General features: G+C 67.5%; 1 protein-coding gene across 1 annotated transcript in view; it reads left to right on the forward strand.

The window, feature by feature from the left end:
- Positions 1 to 6,369, forward strand: part of LOC113210158 (uncharacterized) — a gene marked incomplete in the record, with an annotated part of 170,058 nt that overhangs the window by 1,465 nt on the left and 162,224 nt on the right.

The raw sequence follows: 6,369 nt of genomic DNA on the forward strand, positions 1-6,369 counted from the left end.
CCCAGAGAGAGAGGTGAGTAACGGACGGACGGACCGGCGCACCGCTGATTGCAAAGATTTCTTTCGCGAGGGAATTCACACCCCGCCGGGGATGGAGCTGAGCAGATTACGCCGGCGCGGGCGGGCGGGCTAAAAGGAACTAATTTCACGTAAACACGGCGACTCTCCCGGGCGGACGGATCTCTAGCCCCCCCACCTCCCTCCACCCTCTCACTCTGTCCATTCGGCCCTCATCGTGTTATTAATGCCACCCCGTTTGAATATTTGTCAAGTCGATGGCCTTTACCCGCTGCGTCGGGGTGAACTTGATACAAAATCTCTGCCGAGGGACGTCCCCTAAAACTAAAAGATTGGAAATTGCCAAAGTTTTCCGGAAAATTTTCCAGGGCTTCCAACCCTAGTCCCCCGCGCGCCCGCCCCTTTTTGTTTCGATAGTGTGAAATCGCCCATCCCGTGTGCTCTCCTCTGCGGTGGCCTCTCGCGGCTGCCTGCCCGCGCGCTGGCGCCGGCCGGCGGCGCCTGATTGCATGACGTGCATTTGTCAGCCGTTCATTTCGAACCGCGCGCTAAAAACGGCGTAAATTATCCCCCCCCCCCTTTTCCGCAGCAAGTTGAAGAGTTTTGTACGTCGGCGCCATATGGTCGCGGCGCCACTCGTTTACCCCCCCCCTCCCCCAACCCCTTTCCCTTCCGGTTGGACCGTCCGCACCGCCCTGTTTTCTCACTCTAATTTGAATGCGTGACACTTAATCGCGCGTGTGATGTGTAGCAGTGTGAGGGCCGGCGATATCGTCGCGACGCCGCGCGTCGGATAAGCCCGTGCGAGAGCGAGAGAGAGAGAGGGGGGGGGGAAGGGGAAGGGAGACGGCGGCGCGGCGGCGGCGCTACCAGTGCTGCCCCCTGCGGGCGTCGCCGGCCGTCGCGTCCCGAGGCGCGGAGGCGCGTCCACATGCGCGCGCCACCCACCGCTGCCGTCCCCCCCCCCCCCCCCCAATCCGCGAGCCTGCCCGCGGGCCGCCGTCGCGCCGCGCCACTGAACGCACCCCGGGCCTCCTCTCCAGGCCCACTTCGGGCCGCGTTCGGGCCCCTCTGCCCTGCGCTCGGCTCGCGCTCGGCTCAGGACGACACGACGGGCCGCCCCGCCCGCGCTGGCAGCCAGCAGCCGTGGGCCCAGCAGCAGCCAACGGAGGGGTCGCGGGTTTACGCGAACGGCCTGGCCGGCCCGACCGAGCAGCCAGCCGGCGAGCCGGGTCGCGTCTGGGTGGGGACGCTTCGGTCGTCGTCGGCTGGGCTCGGCGTCGCGGGCCGGGGGCGCGGGGGAGGGGGCGGGGGGCGTCCAGCCGAGCCGAGCGCCGAGCCGAGCGCCATACTGGCAGCCTTGCCTTCCCCTCGGAGCCCAGGCAGGCAGGCAGTCAGGTCTGAGCACTGGGGCCGCGTTCACGAGCCGTGCTCTAGCTCTGCTCTGCCCTGCTCTCGCTCCTGCTCCTGCCTGGCGTGGCGTAGCCCCAGCCCCAGCCCAGCTGTGCTCACTGCTTTGTTCAACCGCTTCCTGTACGCCGGGTACGCGCTCGTGCCTGGCGCCTCTGAGGATATCAGCGCCCCCCGCGTCCCCGCGAAGTGAGTGAGGACGCCGACCCCGCGGCCCCCGCCGCCGTCCCTCCCAAATGGAATAATTTTCGAGTCCTCCCCGTGGTTCACTCCACACCACGCTCGACCAGGACCGTCGAGAGCAAGCCAGCCAGCCAGCAAGCAAGCAATCAAGTCTGTGATAACCCTTGGAACGTCGTGAAGTGCGCGTGTTAAGTGCGGTTTCTTAGTGCGGTAGGAGACCGGCTTCAGCCAAACTATCAAAATACAAAAGAAAGTGTCATATAGTGTTAAAGTCAAAAGTTGAGATATAAACTGTGCATCATAGTTGAATTAAGGTGAGTTCAGCAGCGACGGCATCATCATTTTCACTTCGATGTTCTTGTAATTTTCTTTACGAGATTTTTTCGTAGTCTGATTGGTGTAGAATTGTGCTGTAGCAAAATGGAAAAGGCCCATCAGTGAGTGATACACATATATAAATCAGTTGAGTGATGTCGAAGTTTGTTCAGTGGTGGTGACAAGTGCTCAAACCTGTGATTAACATCGTAACACCCACGGTACGGTGTGGAGTGGGAACTCGACGAGGTGAGTGGCACACAATCATCATCCAAGCTTTTCTGAGTGAATGTCCGCCAGCGTGGTCCCTCTCACAACGACGGCGGCGGCGACGGGCGCCCTCGCCGCCGTCGTCGTCGTCATTAAAAATGTGAGCCAATAAGGTGGCCGTTATCACTGTTATCACGGGCGGGCCGGGGCAGGGCGCTTATCACTGGGGCTGCCAGCGCTATCGCGGCTGCCAGCCGGCGCGGCCGGCCGGACGGGCGGGGCGCGGCGCGCGAGGCTCGACGACGACGTCAGATGCAACGTCGGCGGCGGCGGCGGCCCCGGCCCGGGCGCGCCTTCCTCCTCCTCCATGCTTGATTCAGGTTTACGAGGGCGGTCTATAATAGAGCACTCGCGCGCCGCTCGGCGCCGCCCCCGCCTCGCCCCAGCCCCCCTAAAAATAAGCAAGTCGTCGACGGCCGACGCCGGCCCCCGAGGAGCGTCGTCGTCGCCGCCGCCGACGCCGCCGCTGGCCGGCCGGACCATCTCGCGGCCTGGTGGTGGGCGTAGCTGACGACGACGTCCTGGCGGCGGCGGCCCGCGGCGCGGCCCCTATCTCGCTTCTTGTCGTCGACGCGGTGCTCGCGGGCCGCTAAGTGGACGCCCCCCTCCGCCGCCCGCATGTTGTTGTCACGTGCCCCGTCAGCTGCGCCGCGCATTGTCGGCGCGGTAGGCCCCCCCGGCCGGCAGCAGAAGACAAAACTCTGTCGCTCGCCCCGCCCCGTCCCGCCCCGCCGACCAACAATAAATGACAGTCGTGGACGATGAATGGAATCTTATTGTTGCGGCGAGGGCACTCCCACCACCACTATACCGGCGGCTCCGGCTGGACTCTGCTCGGCTCGTCGCTGATGACAGGACGAGACACAAGGCGCGGCTCGCCTCGCCCACACGTCCCTTGTCTGTCGCGCCAAAGTACAGTAGACGCCACCAGTTACACACACACACACTGGACGTGTCAGTGACGTGAGTGACGTGTCACTGGGCCGCAAGCAGCAGCAGCTGCTGGCTACCGGTTCGGACAAATCCCCCCGCCTCGTCCAGGCTCATGCGTGTGCGCCGTGCTCGTGTTGCTCCAGCAGCGTCATGTTGCTGGTCAACGTGGCAGCCCCGCGAGGGGGCCGCCCAGCCTCGAGCTTCTCCAGCTCCAGCCGCAGAGAGGACCGCCGCAGGTGGACGCGTAATCGGGCGAGGAAGACGGGGACGGGAGGCGCGGGGTGTGCTTCCGGCCGAGCCGCGCCCGAAAGCACCCGAAGGCCGGCGGCCGAAGGGCCGCCCGTGACGGATGGATCGCGGCCGGTCTCGTTTCGGAAAGGGTTTCCATCATGGATCGACGTCGCTGTCCTCTTCTTCGGTCCTCTCCTTTTTGTCTAGCCCGCGGCGCGCATGTTCCGTTTTCAGACACAATTTTTCTCGCCGAGGCGTGTCGTACAGGGTGGTCTCCACAGACCCCTTCCTTTATTTTGCTTATACTGTACCGGATGCAGGCGTGCGGACGGGTTGCATACCCGCACGGGGTCATAAGGCGCCCATGGTGAGCGACAGTAGGCAAGACCGCACGCATGCATGCGGTACAGTAAAAGCAAAATAAAGGAAGGCGCCTGTGGACCACCCTGTATAGTATTTTCTGGTCGGGTCACGACGGCGGGGACGGGCAGCAGCGGTCCCATATGGAGGGCTCCCGGGGGCGTTGGACCCCAGAGGGTCCGCGTCGCGTGCCGACCAGGGGGCGTGGCGGGGTGTGGCGGGGCCGGGGCGCACCGCGGCGCACACATGGCGGCGCCGGCGTCGTGCCGAGCCGGTTCGTTAGCTCACTTTCTTTCTGCACTCTGACCTTTTGCGCCTCTCCTCCTCGGGCGGCCGCCGGCCCCGGCCGGAGGGAGGCGGGGGTCACGGGGGTCACTGCCTTCTCCAGCACGTTGGCGGCGAGCGTCACTCCTAGGGGGACACTTTCCGTGGCGTGCAGGTGGTGTGGTGTCGCCGGCCCCCCTTTTCCGCCCCGCCGCATCACCAGTGGCCTGGTTGACCCGTCCGCCCCCCGCCGGCCCCTCCCGATGATGCCCCTGCTGGCATTGATTATGAGGCGGGGGGCGGTAGGGGGCGGCAGGATGGGGCTTCCACTGTCTACCTGCCGGTATGGAGGGTTGGGGGACCTCCCCCCGCCGCCCCGACACAACTGTCACGGGCGCAGAGGCCCAGGCGGCCCGGGAGGGGCGTGCGCGCGCGCGGGTTCAAAGCACTGCTCGCTGTGTTTGCGGCCGGGGGCTTGTCGCCGTCCGCGTCAGCGGCCGCTTGTCTGTCGTCTGTACCGCCGGCGTCCTCGCCTCCTCCCGCTCCCCTTCGTCGCCCGCCTCCCCCAGTGGTGGTGGTGATGGTGGCCCCGGGGGCGGTTCCGCGCGCGGGGGTGGGCGGCCGCCTCCGCCCCGTCGACGCGCACCCCGCGGCCATGCGCCCGACCCCTCTGCTTCCTCCCCGCCGCGAGCTCGGCGAAGGGCTGTAATTGAGAGTGATATCGCGGAAATCAGAGGGAACGCGGAGGAGGAGCGGGGGGAGTGGTGGAGACGGGGCGGGGGAGACGGCGAGGGGTGGCGCGCCACCGTGAGTGAGGTGGGTGTGTAATTTAAACTGAGTGGTCGAGCAGCCACTTCTGTCTCGGGCTGCGCCGCCGCCCCTGGGAAAGCCAGGCCCTTCTCTCCAGCTGTGGTGCTGCTTGCTTCTGCTGGGGACTGTACCACAGACAATCCCCGCCCCGGGGACGCGAGCAGGACGACGACGACGACGGCGTCGTTCGCCATCGCCTGAGTCAATGTTTGCGGACGGCGGCCGCCTCGCCCCGCGTGGCACCCTCCGCGGCGCGCGCGCTGGATTTCCAGTGATCCCGCGGACCGAGGTGTCGCTACCCGGGATTGAGCTGGGGACGTGCTCGCTGAGGCGTTCCGTCCCGTGCGCGAACCGTTCGACGGCCTCGTGTCCGCCGGCGTCATCGGCGTCCTCTATCGTTTTCCTTTCCCTTCTTCCCACGTTTCATGCGAACCGGGGCCCGTTTTTTCCCTGCGCCCGGGCGCGGCCGGTCTGGTGCCGTTGGTGACCGGCCGGACCGGACCGGGACGGCGTTGAGGAAGGGAGCAGCGCGACGCGTGGGCGGGGCCGGTGCCAGAGTCGCCGCGCCGGTACGCCCCGCCGCGCCCCGCCACGCCCCGCCACGCCCCGCCGGACTCTGAGATGAGACGATGCCAGCGCCGCGTTGGGCGCTGGCTGCTAAAGCGGCCCGGGGCGGGGCGGGGCGGGGCGTGGCGGCGGGCGCGGTTGCCGCTCAGCTGCACAATGCTGGCTGGTCGGCTGGCTCTGGCTCCGCGGTGCCACCGCGGGCCCTACTCTGTGAAGAATGAACGACACGTGCTCCGCGAAGTCGTCGTCGACGTCGTCCTCGTTGGGCGTCGTCGGCGCCGACGTGGGCACACCTTCCACCTCGGCGGGCAGTTCGCTTTCGCCGCGTCGGCTGAGGCGAAGCGGGTCGCCGCCGCGCCTTGCACCTCGCCGACGGAGGTGCTAATCGCCTTGAGGTCGCCAGGATCGCGACGGCCCCTCTGTAGCGCCCTGCCCAGCCCGAGCCGCGCCGCCTCCAACTCCCTCCCATCCGCGCCTGCAGGACCGCCGCGCTGCGCCGTGCCTCACGGCCCCCTCGGGCTCACCCCGCCCCGGCCCCACCCCACCGCCGCGCTGGCCTGCCCGGCCTGGCCACGCACGAAGTGGCAACGCCGCCTGCCTCAGCCGCGCTGCCGAGTCGAGCCGAGCCGAGCCGAGCCGAGCCGGGCCGGGACGGGCTGTGTTGGGCTCCGCTCGGCTCTCGGCGGCGCAGCGAGTCGCTTCAGACCCTGCGGGAACCTGCGGGGCGGGGCGGAGCGGGGGAGACCCTGCCGAGCCGGGCCGCGGCGGTCCGGCGCTGGCTGGCCCGGGACGGCGACGGGACGATGCGACCGCCTGCCCCCTTGCCTCCCTCCCCCCCCCCTCTTCCTCTGCATCTCATCGTCGTTAACCCTTTCTGCGACTCGTCCTCCTTCTCCTCCTCCTTCGCCTCTCGCGCTGTTGCTCTCCTGGAGCTCCGGGCTCTGCTTCGGCCGGAGGTCCAGCAGCCCACAGCCTGCGCGCCAAAAGGGGCCCAGCGCGAGTGTGCGG

Source organism: Frankliniella occidentalis, unplaced genomic scaffold (assembly GCF_000697945.3).
Source record: "Frankliniella occidentalis isolate FOCC.00 unplaced genomic scaffold, Focc_3.1 Scaffold5, whole genome shotgun sequence".
Lineage (NCBI taxonomy): Eukaryota > Metazoa > Arthropoda > Insecta > Thysanoptera > Thripidae > Frankliniella > Frankliniella occidentalis.